Source organism: Dermacentor albipictus, chromosome 7 (assembly GCF_038994185.2).
Source record: "Dermacentor albipictus isolate Rhodes 1998 colony chromosome 7, USDA_Dalb.pri_finalv2, whole genome shotgun sequence".
In the NCBI taxonomy this organism is placed as follows: Eukaryota; Metazoa; Arthropoda; class Arachnida; order Ixodida; family Ixodidae; genus Dermacentor; species Dermacentor albipictus.
This window is the reverse complement of record NC_091827.1, coordinates 93,845,853-93,867,295: the sequence shown is the minus strand read 5'-3', so window position 1 is coordinate 93,867,295 and position 21,443 is coordinate 93,845,853. Positions and strand designations below refer to the sequence as shown.

Below are 21,443 nucleotides of genomic sequence, written 5' to 3'. Positions count from 1 at the left end.
CGTTGTCTTTGGGCATGGCAGCGTCACTGTCGTCGGCCTGGTGGCAGCGTATGGATCTGGGGTTTTCAACGCAGTCTTGGAGAGCCATCACTTTTTCCAAGAGTTCTTCACGTAAAGAACGTTCTGCGTTGAGCTCATGAGTGAGTTTTTGTATTTCTGCCTTATTTGTAGCTTCAGCTGTTTGCCACTGGTATTTCATTGTTTCCACCAGTAGGTTAAACTCTTCCCTCATTTTTCGTTCCTGAATACTATTGTGTTATACAGTGCAGATAGCTTGGTGCAGAAATTGCGTGTGTATGCCTTCCCCTCGGCCTCTTCTAGATTAGAGAAAGGGGAGTCCTCCAAGTGGGTCCATCCTTCACAGTTGCTGCACTGTACCATGCCCTATTCTTCCACTGCGGCATCAGCTTTGTCGTTGTGCGGTTGCGTGTTTTGGACATACTGACGTTAAGGAGGGCTGTCTTTTCATTCAAAGTTTGTAGGGTGTGTTTTCACTGCAATCGCACATGACCATTTGCACAGAATTGCTGCACGTGCTCTGCCAGCCCAGTGGTGCCAGTTCGGCGACGACACCCGTCAGGCTTTAGCGGTCGCAACATGCTAGGCCTATCGCTCAACGTTCGTTCATTGCACTTGCCAAGTGATTGGCATTAAGAATGTTTCATCACTTGCCCGGCGTCGTCCTGGTGTCACCAATTGTGCCCGGTCATACGAACTGCGCTAGTCTCTGCGATGATGTTAAACAAGCGCGCGAAACACTCGCACATCCACACTCAAACACGACGCAAGGTTACCACATCAACACTGTCAGTGGTTTGCCGACAGCTGCTGCTTCTAGGAAAACATCCAAATAAAATAGATTTTGGACTTACTGTTAAATTGTTTCTCAAATTTCGCAGTAAGATCGAATTTTGAAGCCTACATAGAGTAACACCTCAGATCGCACGGCAATGTGGCACAGTATCCCGCGACTCCATTCCTGCGCCTGTCGCCAGGTGGCGGAACAGTCTCATCCGGCTCCAGCTGAGTGCCGCAACTGCTGTTCGCAGCCGTGCGTGGCGGTTCGTTGGTATCAGGCTGCTGACGCGCGCTTACCTTTCAGAGTCACAGAACTGAGCATTTTATTTCGCAGGCTGTAAGTCTTGATTCTACCGCTTGCCATAAAAAGCATATTTATAATTCTGCATGCCATTGCAGCCTGGAAGAAAAGAAAGAGGTGGAGATCCTTCCATATGCATAGCACTCGCCGCCCGATGCAGCTATACACTTTCATCATTTGTGCTTTGTTAAAGAAATATGTGGCTGGAATGCATTCATTGTTACTCAATGTCATGCTAGAAAAGCACACGATACTTTTTTTCATATTCAAATTTTATTGATCTCAACTAGCTTCCATTTAAGCGAGAATGTCTCTAAAGCAACTTTGCCTTCTTCCTTGCTGCCTTTACCTGCACACTCTGGTCCTTTTGCTGCCTCAGAAACTTTGCATAAAAATGCATGCGTGTAACTAGATGAAACTTTATAATTCGGGTGCAAAGCTTTTCTGAGTGCGTGGAGCAGCCTACACAGACGAGAGGTTTTTTTCGAAAGTTCCTGCACCATACTCCAAAACAAGTCGCCAAACACTTTGTTGTCCTGTGTTTTCTGTTCAATGACAGACTCAATGGCATTAAGCATTTGTAAAAGGGCACTAGATGGGTGCTTTAAAGCACCAGGTACAAAAGACCTCATCTCTGTGAGGACAGCTGCTGGTGGGACATGACTGGCAGCAATGATGGTTTCGACGCAGTTCTCGCAGCTAGAAAACCTGCTCGATTTCTTCACAACGTAGCCTCCAAAATAGTAAAGAACAGCTTCAAATGGAGTGGCACGATTGTAGTCACGCTGGTTTGGATCCGACGTTGAAGAAACCTTGAAGTGAATTTTGTGAAGCATCTGTCCGAGTTTTTCCTCTCTGGCTTGTTTTCTTGAAAGAGCAGCTAGCTTCTTACCGCTGAGGCTTTCTTCAACTGTCACCAACACTGTATCTGCATCACCAGAGCAGTTTCCTTTCGTCGCTATTTTTAAAGGCGTGTAGAGGCAAAGCAGCCTGAATATCTGGCTGAAGTGTGTCGCGGTTGGGTGGTCCTCGTCTCGACCGAAGCTCCGTACCACACCAAAAAAGCGCTATGGGTAAAAAGATTAAAAAAATGTTTACATGTGCGGCGAAGGAAGTGACCTGTAAGAATAAAAGCAACATATATGGATACTTACTTCCAAGGGATCCTGATTAAGCTTTGCAGTCGGGACGTATAGAACATTCTTGTCATGCAACAGAGAAATTGTATCCAGAACAGACATGAGGGTCACGCAGAGAGACTCTGTTGTCGTCTGAGAGGCAAAAAGCCTCGTGTTTTGCTGGAGGCTGTTTTTTTTTGTTCGTTTATATTCAGCAATTCAAGGAAATCTTGAATGACCTACAACACCGCACAAAAGAGATGCACACAATTATGTATTATTCTTGTTGCCTTCAGTAAGCAGCAATTGCTTGAATACACAAAAAAGTTAATTTTACCTTGATCTGGCGAGAGTTCTTCTTTATTCCCTCAACTGGAAATTTGGCATTCAGCGCATTGAAGAGGTCATTCATGTGCAAGGTGAATCTTTCTGTGCCCTCTGTGTTTTCAAAGCCTGGTGTACGTCGCTCCCTATAAAACTTTAATCCTATTCCAACACTTGTGCTGAACAGCTGAAAAAAAATATGCATGTTAAATACGGAAAGAAATGCAAAGAAGATGCACGTTCAAACTTGATTAACAGTTGCAATTGCTTAAAATATGCAAAGACAGCCAGAATGAACAAAAAGCACGGGAGCTTATGAATGCACCTGACTTGCCAGATGGTCATTCATTTTTTTCCAGCTTTTCAGGGCTCACATGTGAAGCTGTAAGTTTTGGGATGACTTTTAGGCGTGCCTTCTTTTCTGTATCTAAGAGATGCTGAAAATCCTTGAAATTAATGCAGTTAGAGCCAGCCTGCTTTATAATAAAGAACAAGGTAACAGTTATAGTGAATCAGAAAGAAGTTAAGGTGCTTATTACCTTTGCATATGTGTGAGTGAGAAAATGATTTCGCACACATTTTATTATATGTGGTACATCACACATGAAGTGGAGGAAGCATCCATCTTCAGGTGAAGGATGTGGAACTTTATTCACTGGTTCGCAGAGCTTCCCTGATATTCCTACATGTGTACACATAGAATGATTGTTCCCCGCACCATCACTGATGACAGCCATAACCAATGCCCCACGACACTCGAGTTCAAGCACAGCTTCCAGTATGAGCATGGCAAGCACGCTCCCGGGCGCAGCACCCTTTGTGGCAAAACTTGCGATTGGCTGTATCCATTTCTGAAATATCGGTACAAACATAATCACAAGAGCGTGGTCAGCTGGTACTATGCCCACTGGCACCGCCGAAGTCCTCAAATCCATCAAACTTGTAGGTGGATTTGCTGAAATCTAGTGATGGTCTCAGCTTAATTTCATCAATTATGAGTGTGCCCTATTTTTCAACTGTAGGCAATCCTTTAGAGACACTAAAGGTAAAGATTACCAGAAAGTCAAGTTAAAGTGATAAAGCAATGCTCTAGAATGTCTAAGGCGTCAATATAATCGCGAACAGAGCTTTAGTAACGGAGAAGTTGAGGTAAATGCATGGCGCGATTTGAGACCCCCAACGAGATTCCGGTACTAGCCCGATGACGAAGGCACTCATCGTAATTTATGTCACTAGTACTCAACTACTCGTATTAATTTTATGAGATTATAAGACGGAAGAAAATGCTACTTGTCTACTTCTATTCGATTCTAAGAAAAAATAACATTTTGATGTTACCCTTGAGTAGTATGTGTGATCGAAAGGTTTTGTTTTCGCTCGACTCTGTGCACTCGACTTGGTGCCGCGCACGCTTTGGAGTTTCAGTTATTTCGTTATCACGTCGTGCTGCGGTGGTCCTGCTGGCTCGCGAAACTTGCATTTGGAACAAGCAGCGAGAATGCCACTTCCACGTGATGATGTCTTGGGATGCGCGAACGGTCCGCGGAACTTGGCCAAGGGCAGTTGCAGCAGCGAATCCTACGTTACTTATCACTGTGTGCCAACGAGTGAACCTCTCCGTTTGAAGTGGTTAAGTGCCGTACCTCTGCCACAGCGTGCTGGCAAAGAGCCGAAAAGTCCCATAGTGTGCTCGCTGCACTTTTGTCCAGAGGATTAAGAGTTCAACGCCAACTTACTGAAGTCGCGTGGAGTGTCTTTCAGAGCAGGCCGCTGTCATAGTAGTACACAACAGCGCAGGCAGCGCGAGCCCTGAGCAGAAGGTCACATTCATCAGTGCTTAAATCGCTGAACTCGAGCCCAGCATCGCGAGCCAATGTGTCATGTCAGGGTCGTCCATTGCAATGAGCATTGAAGTTGGCACCATAAAATAAAGAACCAGCTTATCGTTGTGCGCTTTCCCTTCCGTTAGCCACCATAGGGTGCGACTGTTTTCACAACAAATCCGTGCAGGGGCGGGGCCTCGCCTTGATGACATATCACCATTTTCTTTTTCTTTTTTGTTTCCTCTCTTTGGTGGCACAGTCGCTGTGCAGTGCTTCAGTTTGGATCAGCTCACTCCACATGAGTGAGAAGTCGGCGTGCGTATCATATTTGCGGCGCTCGTTTTATTTCGTTTGTGAATGCGCGGAATGCGATGATGAGCGAGCCTCTCTTCCATGGATACCTGTAGTCAGACGATAAGCTTTTTGAGAGGTCCTTGGCTGCCGTCAACGAGAGGTATGCTGTGCGGACATCAAGAGACCTGAACAAGCCGTCTAAATGTAAAGATGTATCAACTGCTTCTTAATGTTTCGTTCTGCATGTAGATTTATCATTGTAAAACGCATTAGTAATTCTAACCAGGGACTCAACCTGGCAGAACTTGTTTTCAGTTGGGCTAGTGCGTAGCACTTGACAATTGATTCATCTTGATTCGCTTTTTTGAAGATCGGGTTATATATTGTTCTGGTTACCGGTTCAGAGTTCCCCTAGCACCAATTTAATTCGGTTTGAGTGGAGTATTGTTCTGGTTATTGCGACATGACTCGATCTTCAGAAATTCTGATAAACGGAAAAATAACTGAACTGTTATTTCTCGGTTTCAGTCATGATTACAACCGTGCATGCAAGGTAACCATGACTACAAAAAGGAGAAAAAGTCTGCCCCTGTGCTCTTTACATATTTGCTTTGAATTCAAGATAGAGCTGCGCTTGGGCGTTTGTTTTGTATGCATCTGTGCTTTCTTTTAATACTGAGAAAGCAATCGTGCGCAACACGAGACACAAATTTCGGTGGGGCTGTACTATGGAGGCTAGAAAGGCCACCATAGCTGTACTCCATGTCGTGACACAGCCTTGTGTGCCATCCGTGGTCCTGCTACAAGGCATAGGCCTGATATTGAACTCTGTATATGAGAAGCTAAATTGTCAGTGTCGAGCTTTTTTGTCGTGTTACATTAAAATCCCAAGGCCCAACCAAACTGTAACATGTTGGATTTTTGGCGCTGCTTGCAAGTTGTTACTTAAAACCACACAAAAAAGTCTGGGTAAATAATAATATTAGTTATTATTATTATGGCTGAGGAGAGCCAGAATTTCTAGCCAGAGGCATGCAGATCTTAAAGTTTCTTTGCTGCCCATAAACAGAAACTAAAGCCAGATTCGATATTGCCTTCTGCCATGCATAAAACTATGCGCCGTCATTAAATTGTTTTTATTGTTTATTTTCAGCCAATGTCGTCTCCTCCACAATCCACGGCGGATGTCATATCTCTCTGGGGAATGTGCCATTTCGAGTTGTGAAGGAAACGGTCAGTCTGCATGTTCGGAATGGAATACTACTAGAAGACTCGAGGATAAAAAGACCAGGTATGTTACATGGATGCACTTGCAAACACTTCACTCTCATGCAGGTATTCAGCAGCCTCCCAACTCAAATATTGTGTGCAAGCAGTGTAAAGAGGATATTTCGTGATAGCTGTTTTTAACTTATTTTCCCTTATACAATGCCCCTTTCAGGGCCCTCAGGTTGTTCATAGTAAATGAATAGATTTAGGAAAAGACCATTATGGCTGTGTACCAGAAGCATAACCAGTGGTTGGAGTGGCCCCGTCCCTCAAGAAATCTTCAGTTTTGCTGGGACGTCCTTTACCACCTCTCCCACTGTTGGCATTTTCCCCTCCACCCCGCCATTCAGTAGTTGCAAGCCAAACAAAATCCTGGCTACATGCCTGGTGTGAACTATGGAAGCATGTCACTGTTGTTTGTACTTGCCAAAGCCGCATGATATCTTATAGTTGACCTGTGTGTCTTTTAACATGCATGTAAAAACACCAGAAATAAATATTCTTTATTTCATTTACAGGATTCAATTTCACTGACCACTGACTGGACGAATGAGGTGTACGAGAAAGTGAATGAACCTCCAAAGCACAAAAAAAAGGGTACATGAGACTTTTCCTCTTTCCGTGGAACGGCTATACAATATGCACCATACTAACGACTGATGCACCATACATCAGGTCGCATGTTTTGGTTACGTGATGGGCAAAAACTAAACAGCTCAACATTGACTGTTTCGAGTTCCACGATACTAAAGTACATGTTCAGACTAATTTAAAAATACTAGCTGATAAATGCTAAGTTTAGATGATTGCCTATTTTCTTGTGCATTCCTGTTCCTTATGCAACCCCCTTTTATATCCCCATTCCCATAGGGTGCCATTGAAAGTTTTAAGTCTGGATAATTAAACAGCTCCCTCAAGTCACTAGTATCAGTATGTGTACCTAAAGCATTTCACTGAAAGTGTAGTTCTCATAATTGCCCTCGAAAATAACCAGTTTGCCTGCATTGCATATCCAGGCTGCATTGCGTATTGCATAACCAGGCTGCATTGCGTATCTTCAAAACTTGAAAAACTGACGTCCTGATCACCGCTGCACTGCAAGTTGCTGCGATGTTCAATTCTGCCGCTTGTGCTGCATCATACTTTGCGCTTCTTAGCTGGAGGCTTTGTCATGTATGCAGGAAGGTTAGGAAAAACTTTTGGAATAGCCTCACTGACGAGGGTTCACTTACCACGAGGCATTTCCACTGTTTTCCCGTCAAGTACGTGCATGTCATTTTTATTTATTTTTTATTTATTTATTTATTTATACATACTGCAGCGCAATTTGCGCTATAGCAGGAGTGGGTTAAGAAAATGTACAGAAAATGCATTGGAGTATACAGCGGTAAACACAAGTGAACACTATTAAAGAGCACAGATGAAAAGGAAAATACACAAAAATACAAGTGAACACTTTTACAAAAGAGCACTGGTGAGAGAATACACAAGTTATACAAATGCTGCCAGGCATACCCATGCCTGATTATGCCCATACCCATGATTATGCATCTGGGATAGCGGTTGCAAAAATTTGGGATGAGCATGAGCGAATGGATCCAGGTAATGAATTCCAGTCTTCGATTGAGCGGGGAAAGAATCTGAATTTGAACATGTTAGTACGTGCGTAGTAGGGTATTAAGTTTAGGTCATGATGTCTTCTCGTTGATGATCCCGGCGCGAAGTTAATGTAATTATCATTTGAGAGCCTAACTGAAGAATTGACAATGGAGTGCAAGAATTTTAATGAGTCGACACGGCGACGAGAAGAGAGCGTGTTTAGGTTCAAGGAAGAAAGTGCTAAAGAGGGCGAAAAGTCTCGATCGTAACGATGACATATAAATCGCACAGCTTTTTTCTGTATAGCCTCTAGTTTATTAATTTCTAACTGCTTATGCAGACTCCAAACTACAGATGCATAATCAAGAACAGGGCGGATTAGAGATTTATACATTAGTAGCTTTGTGTCTTTAGGAGATCGGGTTAGCGTTCGCCTCAAGTAACCCAATTTTTTTAGTGCTTTACTGCATATGTAGTCAATGTGTTTGGACCATGACATGTTATGCGTAAAAATGACACCAAGATACTTATACTCAGAAACCTTATCTATTGTACGGCCATTGGACGAGTAACTGAAAAGGGAGGGGGAAGATTTGTTGCAGAAAGACATCAGAACGGTTTTATTGAAATTAATGTTCATTTGCCAAGTGTTACACCAATCGCAAAACCTAGAAAACGACTCTTCAAGGCGATAATGATCATTAGAAGATTTAATCACTTCATATAAAACGCAGTCATCAGCATAGAGACGGTTGTTAGAAGAGCAGTGAAATGGCAAATCGTTTATGTATAATAAAAAAGAAGTGGCCCAAGGACGGAGCCTTGGGGCACACCTGATGTCATATCAACAGTAGCGGAGTCAGTCGAACTGTAAGAGACGAACTGGGAGCGAAATGAGAGAAAGCTTAAAATCCAGTTAACCAAATGAGGGTTATTCAGTACAGCATTAAGTTTAGCAATAAGTTTAGAATGTAAAACGGTGTCAAATGCCTTCGAGAAATCTATAAAAATTGCATCGACCTGGTTGTCTACGTCAAGGTTAAATGAAATGTCATGCGTGAACTCAACTAGCTGCGTTAACGTGCTAAAACCGCGCCTAAACCCATGTTACTTGTTAGACAATAACTTATTTGATTCCAGAAAGAGCGTGATGTGCTTATGAATGATGTGTTCCAACATTTTGCATGACTGTGACGTCAGTGAAATTGGTCTGTAATTCGACAAGCACTGCTTATCTCCAGATTTATAAAGAGGGAGCACTTTGGCTAACTTCCATGAAGAAGGTACAGTAGAGGATGATAAGGACTTTCTGAATATGACGGACAGATATTTTGATGACCACAACGAATAACGAACAAGGAACGCATTGTGTATCCCGTCCGGACCGGTGCATTTCTTAACGTCCAGGTTTAATATAAGGTTGAGGACGCCTTCGCAGTTTATCTCAACGTCACTGATTGCTTCAGAAGAAACTGTAGTGGTAAGTGTCGGGATAAAGTTGTTATCGCAAACAAACACGGATTGGAAATACTTGTTGAATGCATCGGATATCACCGCTGGGTCATTGGTGACGTCATTATCTATTCTGAAAGAAGTGGATGAAGCATCGCGAGGCAAAATAGAAGACCAAAATTTTCGTGGGTTAGTTAACAAATTGTGCAGGCGAACGCGAAAAAAGAAATCCTTGACATTTTGCAACATAAGATTCAGTTCTTTCTTTGCCTTAACATATCTATCCAATGCCGTGGGATCAGTGCCTCTTCTGGAACGCCTTAACCTTCGAACGCGATGGGACAAATGCAAGATATCGCGAGTCATCCAAGGAATGTTAGAATTTTTTTTCTTAGTCTTAATGGGCACAAAACGTTCGATACATGATTGGACAAGACGCTCAAAGTAATTAGCAAGGCAGTTGACGTCCTGGTTGTCTGCAAGTGCACTAAACGTATCGAAATGATGAGATAAGGCATCAGTAATGGAGTTGTCGTCCGCACGAGTGAAATCAGGGAAACTAGTAAACGTGTAGGGGGATTTAGAAATTGGACAGGAGAGTGACACTAAGACTCCTTTATGGTCTGAAATACCATCAATTACGTCGCAAGAAAAGTCACGTTCGGCTAGGTTAGCGCTTAAAAAAACTAAGTCAAGGACGGAATTTAATCTGGTTGCACTAGGAACAACCTGGGTGAGACCAAACGACAAGGAAATGTTGATTAGTTCTTTACAAATAGCTGTGTCGTGACCGACTGCAGACAATGACGGCCAGTGGTTGCCAGGGGCGTTGAAGTCACCCATACAGATAAAACTCGACGACGCAATGTTGATCTCGCTCATGAAGTTTGAAACAAATGAAGAACATCAAGAGTAGATCCGGGGGGACGATATATAACACTAATCACAATACACCGATTATGAAGGTAAATTTTACACCACACGGATTCTGTTTCTGGGGGAGCAGGCAAGACTGAGAATCGTATATCCGACCGGATAAGCAGTGCCACGCCACCACCAGTACCGCTAACTCTGTCTAAGCGCACGGCAACAAAACCGGGTGGAGTGAACTCAGATTCATAGATACCATTGTGCAGCCAAGTCTCTGTGATGCCTATAACATGGGGGGAATGAATAGATATAAGGGACAATAAATCAGGAAATTTTTTAACAATACTACGAGCGTTTATATTCAAGACAACAAGGTTCTCAAAACGACCAGGATGAATTCAAGAAGTGGATGGCACGGAAGTCAAATGGCCAGACTCAGAAGAAACACGTTGAGCGGGTGCCATTACTAATGAGTTTGAACTGTCATCCCAGTTATAACGAACCTTGTTAATAAAAGCATGATCGTATCTCAACTTCACAACAGAACCGCTGTCCCGAAAAGAGGCTGATGCATCCCAGATTTTTTTCCGAATTAACCGAACCCTAGAAGAGAAGTCTTCTTTAATCACGAAATTTGAGCCCTTGAGTTTTGAAACGTTCCTAAGAACCTCGGTTTTGTCGCTGAAGTTAGAAAGTTTAAGAATGATGGGACGAATGTAACCAGTGCGTGCTCTACCGAGCCTGTGGCAGCGCTCAATACGAGGGCAGCTAGTATTCAGGTGCTGAGTAAACACAGATGAAACTGCAGTCATCAGGGTGGTAGCGTTTTCATCCATTACTTCAGAAATACCATGTATTATCAGATTGTTTCTACGAGAATGGTTTTCAAGGCTATCATTTTTTAAGACCAAGTCCGTTACCTTAGTAGTCAAGGCATTTATTTCAGCACGTAAATCACGCAGTAAACTAGAGTCTTTGGACATAGGAGTGGATTCTAGTGCATGAACACGTGACTCTAAAACATCGAAGCGACGCGCGACTGACTGTTGAAATGACTTAATTTCCACAACATCTCGTGCCGACTGAGTCTGCCCCTCCAATAATTTAGAGAACATATCGGATACCGAAGGGTCGTTTTTATCATGGCTATCAAAGGAAGGGCGAGCATCGTCATTCTCATCGGGAGCAGAACCGGATGCACGCCTACACTTAGACTGAGGGCCCGGGCCAGGGTTGATTTCCACATCTCCGCTTAAGAGGAGACAACTTGCGCAATACAATGCATGCGAACAGCAGTATACAAGACGTTGTGGGCAAGAGAGCAGCAGCAGAAAGCGATCATCAGATCGGATACACTCGGTATCGGAATAGTAACATACCTGCATGAAGAGCAAGCAGCGATTAAACATCGTGCCGGTGCCGCTGCAGCCTAGCCCACTGAAGAGTCGATCTACGCGCTGGACATTTATACCGTCGGCTGCTGACGTCACAGACCGAGAGTTGTCGATGATTGGCTCATCAGAGGACAGGGCATCGGGGTGACTGGCACGCTGTAGCTTGAAGTGGGACACACCAACGTAATCGCGTATGGTAGCGATAGCGCAGTTCTTGGGCAAGCACTCGATGACGTCCACGTGCTCGACCGCCAAGGGAGCCAAGTCGGGCGAAGCAGTTCCAAGCCATGTGACACCGCAAAGGGGGGGTACAGCAAGGACGCCGAAGAAGCTTGTCATTTTGCGCACGAGGTTGGCAGGATTAGTCTTTGCTTCGAAACAACCAACAGCACACCAAATCGGGCACCGAAAAACACAGGACATCCTGGTCGTGGAAGTGGAGGTGGCATACTCTCGACTTGGCTGATGACTCCGTGTCAGCATGCGGGATGGCTTGATTCCATGCAACATGCAAGGCGTCGTCGCTGGGTGCAGAAAAGTAATGCCGTGACGCTGCTCGTGTCGTTCCGTTAACCGCTCGTGCAGCCCAGCACGCAACATGTGAGCATGGTGACCGCTTGCTAATCGCAAACATCAAGCGACCAAGACCTGCCCGTGCGCATCCACCGCAGAAGTCGGAAAGGCCATGACGAGTCGTGACGCGCAGCTTCGTCGCAGTTGCGTCTGGTCGCGCCGCCGTGGCAGGTGGAGCCAGATTTGAGGGCAGCGCCACTAAAGCGCGAACCGGTGGTGGTTCTGTGCAACAGAGCTGAGTTTTGAAACTGACCCTATCTAGTAACGTTGGCCAATGACATCTTGTGACGGTGAAATAAATCCACCTTGGCTCGTTTGCTTAATTAAAGGTGCCAGCTCATCTGAATGAAGGGCGGTGATGCACTGCTCACATGTTGTACGAGCTTTCCGAACAATGTAGCCTGCTATGTATGGCACCACAGCATTGAAAAATGCAGAAAGGCTTCTGGGCCAGTCAATGCGATGTGTATAATTGTGGGCATCGGGCTGTAGGATTGATGACCTGCGCATGTCAGTGAGCATGCTTTTTGCATCTACCATGGCTACTGTAGTGGTTGCATGCAAGATAAGGACCACATCTTGGGAGAAGTTTCCAGAACTGGTAGACGTTATTCCATCTGAACCAACAGACGCGTGTATGCAGCCGTAGATTGTGCGGCTGTTGGATTGTTGTTATGTCCGCCTCCTCCACGTATGCGTCCGAAGAAGTCGGCAAGTACTTCAGCTGATTCTTTCCAACAAGCTCCTCAAACATTCTTTTGGTGCTTGCCATGCATATCAAAAAGCCAACTAAGCCAGTAATTGCATGCCCTGCCGGATCTCTGTCCCTTTATGTATGCTCGGGTCCCAGAAAAAAACTGCTTCCGGCAGGCTTCATTCTGCTTCTGAAGATGTGGTTTATACAACCTTGCTAGTGGGTTCCTGGAGTTCAAGATGTCGAGCAAGTGATCGAAAGTTCTGATGAACTTTGATGTTGCGCTGGCACCCTTGAATTGTGGCAGCTTGAGCACCTGTTCGCTGAAGTCCAAAGCATCGGCAACTGAGGCACTCAATGGTTGTACAGCATAGCGCACCTTCACTTTTTGCTTTTCCCACTGCACATGGACCTTCGTAAGCTTATTGCCAAGCCGCAACCCTTCTTCATGTTGCAGTGGCTCCAATGCCACTACATAATACCATTTCACATGCCTTCCATGTCAACGAGGTGACTTACGGTTGCCAGCGAGTTACTGATGAGCTTAATCACAGGGCAGTCATCTAAGATAATGTAAACATTCTTAGTGCTATCACTTGGGTTGGCAAAACTTGTGATGAACTGATAAGTGTCCTGTCGAAGCTGAGCACCTAAACACTTAGCCATTGTGAAGTTCGACGACGCACCGTCAAATGTAAGAGAGACAACTTCAGCCTGCACTGATGCAAGTTTCTCAATACAGTGCTTGGTCAGCTCCGCTCTCTCTGTTCCAGTGAGTGCATGAATTAAAAAATATGCGACTGGCATCTTGATTCTGATGTTTATGCCAACAATCGTGAAGACACATATTTTTGGCTTCGGGGACCTTCGCGCACCTTCACTTTTTGCTTTTCCCACTGCACATGGACCTTCGTAAGCTTGTTGCCAAGCCGCAACCCTTCTTCATGTTGCAGTGGCTCCAATGCCACTACATAATACCATATCACATGCCTTCCATGTCAACGAGGTGACTTACGGTTACGGATCTTTATATCCGGCTTGACTGTTATCACCCAATCACGAACACTTCTTTTCAACGAAACGCAGCAGAAAAACAGTGCCCATGGCACACCTTTTTCCAGGAAAAACAATCGTGCAGCACCATATCGGAAAAAAAAAATGATCAAGAATACTGTCGACATTGAGATGTTTCCTTTACTTCAATGTACCTATCCGACAAGGGCTTTGGTCGACACTCGATTTTGGTGCTGTATTGATACCACGAATACATATCACGTGAGGCAAATCATTTTTCTGAGCGTGTGTCATAGTACGACATTCTGCAATAATGCTCGCAGGCTTCTGTAGATGCTTCTGTAGGTTAATGCAGATTGTTGAAAAGGCATAGAACTAGCAAAACTGTGTTGTTGAAGATAATCTGTTCATGACTGCCAACTGTGTATACTAAATGGAAGCTGAAGAGTTAACGAATTCAATAAGATGCTCGTATACGGATGCGGGAACCTTATAAACCATGCAGGTAAAAATTTTTGAGGGGATTTTTCACTTAGGAGCGACATACTCGTCAGCTAAAATTGCGCTGTCGCCCCCCCCCCCCCCCCTCGTCAATCACCGCGCACTGCTGCTGACGCTGACGATGTCAACGAAGACAGGAAACCACGGCATAGTGACGTCAACACTGGTGTTGCGTTCCTTCGCAGTCACTGCGACCATGCCTGACCGTGCTTGTTTCTGCATGCGTGCTGTAGTTAACGTGCTCAGCATTAATTGAAGTGGTGGGCAAATCATGCCGGCATTCTGTGCAGCCTACGCTTGCACAAACAGCAGCGGCTGCGATGATGTCTTTTATTGCTTCTCGTTTTCAGCTAAGTGAGAGGCTGCTGTAAAGCAAAATAAATTCAAGCACTCGAGAACAACAGTGCTTGGAATACAGTGATGCCAGGAACACCTATTAAAGGTGAAGTGTGTTTACAATGGCATCGCTGATCTGCCAAAAAAACTTTTGCATTCACGAACGCAGGCAAAGAAATAGTAACAAATTACCAAGTGCAGTTTAGCTTGATACATTTTACAGGCGTGCAGCATGTGTGCTACAGCCAGCCCTGCAGTTCGACCTATGCAGTTACTGTATATTGCCACAGAATGAGTGAGAGGATGACTTGCTGCTAGCAGGCTTTCTAAACGCAGCGCAAGAAGGTTGGGGCAACGAACACATGAAGACGGGACGGGTGCAGACGGACGGATGGTAACTGGTCTTGGGAGACCTTATGAATACACGAACTCGCCCAAACCTGGATTTTGATTTACTGCTAGCTCCTTTGTGTTAGCACGCTGAATGGAAGGTGCATGTTTGTCTCCCACCCTTGATGCAGGTTTCATCGCAAAGCACCACAAATTTTCTATTCGCACGTGTGTTGTGAAACAGCCTGCATGCAGCTACATAAGGCAGGGCAAGTTTAAAGTATGCATGTGTTGGAAAGCCGGCGCACTCCAGGACGCTGCGTTCCTCCTTTTCTCGCGGACAGAGAGAAACGGACGGTCTCACTTAGCCGACAAATTCGCCGCCTTTACGGCTCCAGGCACGAGTAGCGTGCGGATGCCATGCTGATGGTCACTACACGTGTTACAAGAGCCGGCAAACTATTCCCGCATTTAAACCGTCTGCATAGATTGCCGACAGCTTCAGGGCAGCACACAAATGCCAACGATCGCATCCCCACTTACGTTCCACGAGGAGGCATGCAAGAACATAACACTACAGTTTGCCCGGAGACGAATCTACTGTATCGCTGAATGCACCAGTTCATCCTACCTACCTGCCTATTTTTGTTCTTTTAAAAAGTAATATAAAGTGAATGCGGAGTTCATATGGATTCATGAGAAATCTGCAATAATACGTGAACGGGTTCTAAAGCCACTGGAGTCTTGTATTGCCATCTGTGGCTGTCCATTTGGCAACGTTGGTGCAGGCTGGTAAACACTGGGTGCAGTGTGAGGCTGTACATTGGGAGGGCATGGGTCACGCAGAATTCTGCTGACATTGTGAAGCGCCACACATGCAAGGATGACTAAGTGAAGTGTTCGTTTCAATTTGTAGCTTCATCTGAAGGCACGGGAACCTCCTCTTCCATATGCCAAACACACGTTTCACGCTGTTTCTCGTTTTTGCTTGTGACTTGCACCTGAAAGAAATGGTTGCATTCTTTTTCTTTGCCATGAAAACATTAACAGAAAGGGAGGTGATCAATTGCTCGTGATGTAATACAAACAGTGTTTTGTCTTTCTTTGTTTGACACATTTTGCCTTTCAATGATGAGCTCTTGAAATGAGTCGCGAGATCATTCTTGAAAATGGGCAAATAAAGTGTTTCAATTCTGTGTTGGCTTTTGTCTAGTCTTGCATGTTCAAATATGTTGCTTTGCATGCAAGAAGCTTTTCAACCATTTTAGCAGGACACTTTTTCTTGAAAATAATTCTGATATTCTGCAACACTGCTTCATAGAAATTAGCTAGCTTGCCTGTACTCTGGGCTGCCTTGGTCAGGATCCTTGACTGTAGTCATGAGGTATGGCCTGCAGGCGTAGCCCATATCTCTGAGAATAATTCCGGGGATGACAACGGTCTCATACAGAACTCTGGCACAGCTGCTGTCAACAATTCTGCTGTCATGGGCGGACCCTGGCCAGCTGGCCACTGTATCATAAAATTGTAGGTCAGGGCCCGTGATTCCCTGCAAAACAGCAACTATAGTTAATAAGGGCGGTAGATATCCAAAATGCTTGCACGTAGAGAAAATTCTGTACAGGTAAGCATTTTATGGTGGCATCGCATTCTTAACTGACAGACTGGTTGACTTTTAGTCTTAAGTAAATATCAGCGTTACTGTAAAGCTCCACAGTAACGCTCGTATTGATTGTGCAAAATGCGCACGTACACTTGTTTAAACCAGAGTGGTAAAACAAAAGCGGGTGCTCCAGTAATTCTGTTCTTGTAATAGTGTAACTTTGTGATAATTATGCAGTCGAATCTTGATTACATGATCATGCCCGGTATGAATTTCCGCATCGCCCCGGCGTAAGTACATTAGCTTAATAACGTGCTAAATTTAAGATGTTGCGAACTGCTTGTCATACTGCTGTGGGTGATCCGAAGAGCCGAGTCGTCGTGCGATCTCTTGCGGCGCATGCGAGCGTGAATAATTAAGGAACGCGTGTCACCTTTTTGCTCTTTATAGCATATGCTTCACCAAATTACATGGCGCAATCTTCGCCGTGTAACAGCATTGTATTCCAACTAAGTTATTTAGTAATTATATGTACTCTTGCCGAATTTTCAGGCGTGCTTGTTCTCATTACATTCTGGTTAATAACCTACCGATTTTTATGCCCCTAAAGATACACACAATCGAGATTATATTGGGTGAAAACATAAAGGGTTATATACTGGCGGCGCTGTGATTTCATCGGAACTACGATGCTGCGATGCTGAGGAAGACATTGCGGGTTCATAGTGCCGGTCACGGCAGTTGCATTTCAATGAGGGGCGAGACGTTGCTGCAGATTTGGGTTAGCAAATTCGAAGCACTGACAACTGTCGTTGCACAGATGTACACTGGTGGTGTGAAACCACGTCGTAAAAGATTCGGGTGGTTTACTTGGTGTTACGTTCGTTACCGTATATACTCGTGTAAGGGCCGCACTTTTTCTTCGAAAATTTTGCTAGGTGCGGCCCTTACACGAATCAGGCCGATTTAGTACAGGCAGTACAGGCCAAAGGTCTGTACTGTTTATGCAACAGTAGCAGAGTGCAAGAGTCACAAATGACATGCCAGAAATGTTTTTATTCGGATTCCATTTCGCTGTCCTCGTTCTCGGAGGAGCTCGCCTCGGCGTCCGCGTCTTCCCAGAGACGGTCATCTTCGGTGCCGTTCATGGAGTTCGAAATTCCCGTTACCTTGAAGCTTTTAGCAACTACTTCTACTGACATGGCACGCCACGCATTCAAAATCCATTCACACACCTGTTGGAGCGACGCCCGCTTCAGCCGTCCTGTAGGGGTCTTCTCGTGGACGCCTCCAGCCATCCATTCAGAGTAACATCGGCGAAATTCCACTTTGAATGGTCTGTTGACGCATACGTCGAGCGGCTGCAGCACACTCGTCAGGCCACCGGGAATGACGGCCAAGTCCGTACGAGTTGCGGCAACTCGGTTCTTGACGCGGTCGGTCAAGTGGCCCCTAAAGCTGTCCAAAACAAGGAGGGCTTTCCGTTGTAACAGCCCTCCAGGTCTGTTTGCCCAGACGGTCTTAATCCAGTCAACGACCAGTTCCTCGGACATCCAGCCCTTCTCTTGCGCACGTACGACGATTCCCTGAGGGAACTTCTCTTTTGGGAGAGTCTTCCTTTTAAATACGACGTACGGCGGAAGCCTCCTGCCGTCTGCCGTGATGCACAACATCACAGTGCACCTTTGGCGTTCTGCACCAGTCGTGCGCACAGACACACTTTTCGCACCTTTTAAATCCACTGTGGTGCTTTCCGGTGCATCGAACCACACAGGTGTCTGGTCCGCATTCCCAATTTGGGACAGGTCGTATTCATGCTCCCTCCTGAGAGCATTCACGAAGCGATGAAACTTAATGACGTGGTCTTCGTACTCGCGCGGCAGTTTTTGGCAAATCGTCGTTCGGCGCCGAATAGAAAGCTGGTTACGGTTCATAAACCGCGTAGCCCAGCCCCGACTTGCCTTGAATTGTGCCGGGGGTATTTCCATGTGGCGAGCGATGCTGAGGGCTTTGACGCGTATCATGTCAGTCGATACGGCGTAGCCGTCCCTTCGTGTGTCGACGACGTAGTTGACGAGCTCGCTTTCGAGTTGCGGGTACTTGCACTTTTTCCCGCGAAACGCCTTTCGGCTCCTGTTAGTAGCGGCGAGGGCATCTTTCTGATTCATCCAGTAACGCACGCGCTTCTCATCGACGTCGTACTTTCGTCCAGCTTCCCGCTTCCCGTGCTCCTCGGCATAGTCAATCACTTGCAGCTTAAATGCTGCAGTGAATGATCTCAGATGCCGGCCCATCGTCCGTCACGTGCGCTGGCTTCTGCAGGGTTCACTACAACCAACAAAGTGACACCGACGACACCGATCTGAAGTCGCGCTGCCAACGTATCGACACGATGCTAGGAACGATGCCAACAAAGAGGCCGCACAAGGCAAATATGGCGGCGCGCTGTCAACAGCGTGGTCGGCGCGTCGGCGGAAGTAGAATAAAAGCGGAAAAGCGTGCAGCGCCATCTGGCTGTAAATGAACTAACTACACTTTTCTGGCGGGACATTTTGAACTTTTGTTTTTTTTTTTTCGAAATATCCGCTTTCAAAGTTGGGGTGCGGCCCTTACACGAGGGCGGCCCTTACACGAGTATATACGGTACATCTACAGTCGTACTACCAGCGGCATTCTGTACCGCTTCTGTTTGCGTTTCGGTATCAAACCACCTCTGGTATATTTGAAATGGGCACTCACCTAAGCATTTATCGAAAAATATCCTTTCCGGTTGCGCTAAACCTCGGCGTGGTCACCACCAGGGCTCTTAATTGGCACATGGGTGCAGTCAATGCATCCACTGACACCGGGAAACTCGCCTAACTTATAAAATTCTTTCATCATACCGCTCATTTCTGAAGCGGCAGGAAACTTCACAAGCGCAGTGAATAAGCTTCTGGCGATCATAGTAGAAACGCGCTCGATGATCCGCGAGACCGTCGGCTGGGAAACATTCACAAGGTCCCCGGTCACAAGTTGAAACGTGCCTGCTCCATTCAACTGCAGTGTGATAAGGAGCTGCAGGAGAGGCGGCACAGGGAACCCACGTCTGTTGGTGTGTTCCCGTAGAGGCAGCATTGCAAGCAGCTGCTGCACGGCACTTTGCTAAATTGAAATCTGCACAGTCATACAGCTCCATGGGATTTAAGCGATCCCTGACTACTCGCCACGGCAGCGATGCATATTCAAAGGCTGCTCCACTTGACATTTCTTTGTAGCGATCCAGATAGCCAAGAAACTCCTCGAAGTCGTCCATCACCGCCATTTTGTTTGTTTACAAGGGAGTGTTAAGGTAGGTCAGAGGCTACCTTAACGGAGCCTTACTTATCACGACTATAAGTACGAGAAAAGCACTGCGATAAGTACAAGGTTCGTTCTTGAAATGCGTTAAGGCCTGTTCACTGACTAAAGTCATAAGCATAAGTTTGGTTTGTGAATACGGCGGTTAGTGTATACATGAGTTATTTAGTGCAAACATGAGCCCGTATCACGGTGGAAGAATACTTTAAAGTGATCGAATGAAGCTGGGAGCTGCACCATGCCAATGCTGTTTTCAAAGCGTGCCACCAGTGGCACTCTGAACTGAGGCCCTTGGTGCTTTGTCGGCGCCTGAAAGCAGACGGTGGACGCACGATTTGCCGCACTAGCTCCTGTGCCGATTTAAGCTGGTAACTTCAGCCGTTTGTGCAAAGTACATCAAAGATGTGTTCACTGACGGCTCTTATTGCCCACTTTAAAGAGTGCCGGGCTAGGTGAAATAACCATGTATCGTCGCTGTTTCAGCCTCTGTTATAAAGGAGCACGTACAAGTGCCGATCAAAATTATACAGGATGCATGTTTCAGGAAAATGTTTATTGTAGCTCTACAGTTAAACTGCGTTAGTTCCAAGGTATAGCTACAAGCAGATAGCGTATGCCAAACCTCTTGTACCTCGACACATTCCAGGCGACTGCAGACTATGCAGCAAATAAATTATTTCCGGGCACTCGATCGCATTCCTGAAAATTTCGAGCGTGATAGTACATAGTTACAGTGAGTGCCTTGATTTTACTTACATTGCATGTGCAATACTATTTCGACTAATTACCGAAAAGGCTTTAAATGTTTCGTGTACGTCTCAAAAGAACAGTCAAAACCGTATGCGGTGTGAGGTGAAGGCGATTTGCCCACGTGGCTGCGCCAGTTTCAACGGAGCGATTACACAGTCCTTTATCTGTTCTGTCCACCAATGGAACCTACTTACAAGCATGTTTTCAAGCAGTGTAATCACCCCATGTAGCGATGTTAGAGAAATTGATGCACCAGCTGCTTTATGTAACCACTAACAGCGTATGTACAGACCCCAGCAGAACATCATGATGAGACCTTATTTCTCAGGTTTGCAAATAAGTAAAACAAGGTGGCATTTCGTGTACGTCTCAAAAGAACAGTCAAAACCGTATGCGGTGTGAGGTGAAGGCGATTTGCCCACGTGGCTGCGCCAGTTTCAACGGAGCGATTACACAGTCCTTTATCTGTTCTGTCCACCAATGGAACCTACTTACAAGCATGTTTTCAAGCAGTGTAATCACCCCATGTAGCGATGTTAGAGAAATTGATGCACCAGCTGCTTTATGCAACCACTAACAGCGTATGTACAGACCCCAGCAGAACATCATGATGAGACCTTATTTCTCAGGTTTGCAAATAAGTAAAACAAGGTGGCATTTATTTATTTGAGCACATACCATCAAAGCACGAAGAATATACAATAAAAAGCGATGCGCTATACTCAATGAAGCATATAGAAAACACTGACACGTTTCTAGGTTGTGACAACTACAATGTTAAAATTGTTCACCACTGATTTCAGACGCATGAGCTCAAAAAAACTTAGACATCTTAAGTAAATCTTGGCTTTTCTTTTCTTCTTTAGCCTTTAACTACCGGCAGTACTGATGCATACAAACATAGTGGTGCAGTAACTTGGCCAATATATCTTCTTTGTGGAGACTTCAGGGGAATGTAAATTCAAAATGAGTCAGCACAGCATCTGTAGTCATACACATTCCTTTGGTCTACATATTTTGCAAACTCTTGCACAGTGTGCCTAGAGAGCTGGAAAAGGTGT

At 45.4% G+C, this 21,443-nt stretch overlaps 1 long non-coding RNA gene across 5 annotated transcripts in view; it reads left to right on the top strand.

The window, feature by feature from the left end:
* LOC139048090 (uncharacterized) overlaps positions 1-21,443 on the top strand; it is a 99,959-nt gene that overhangs the window by 1,809 nt on the left and 76,707 nt on the right. For 4 of the 5 annotated variants that reach the window (XR_011507482.1, XR_011507480.1, XR_011507481.1 and 1 more), the window contains exons 2-3: positions 5,812-5,949; positions 6,446-6,524. This is a non-coding gene — a long non-coding RNA (uncharacterized lncRNA). Of the gene's footprint in view, positions 1-5,811; positions 5,950-6,445; positions 7,246-21,443 lie in introns of those variants that run through there. The other variant, XR_011507478.1, reaches the window with a different exon arrangement.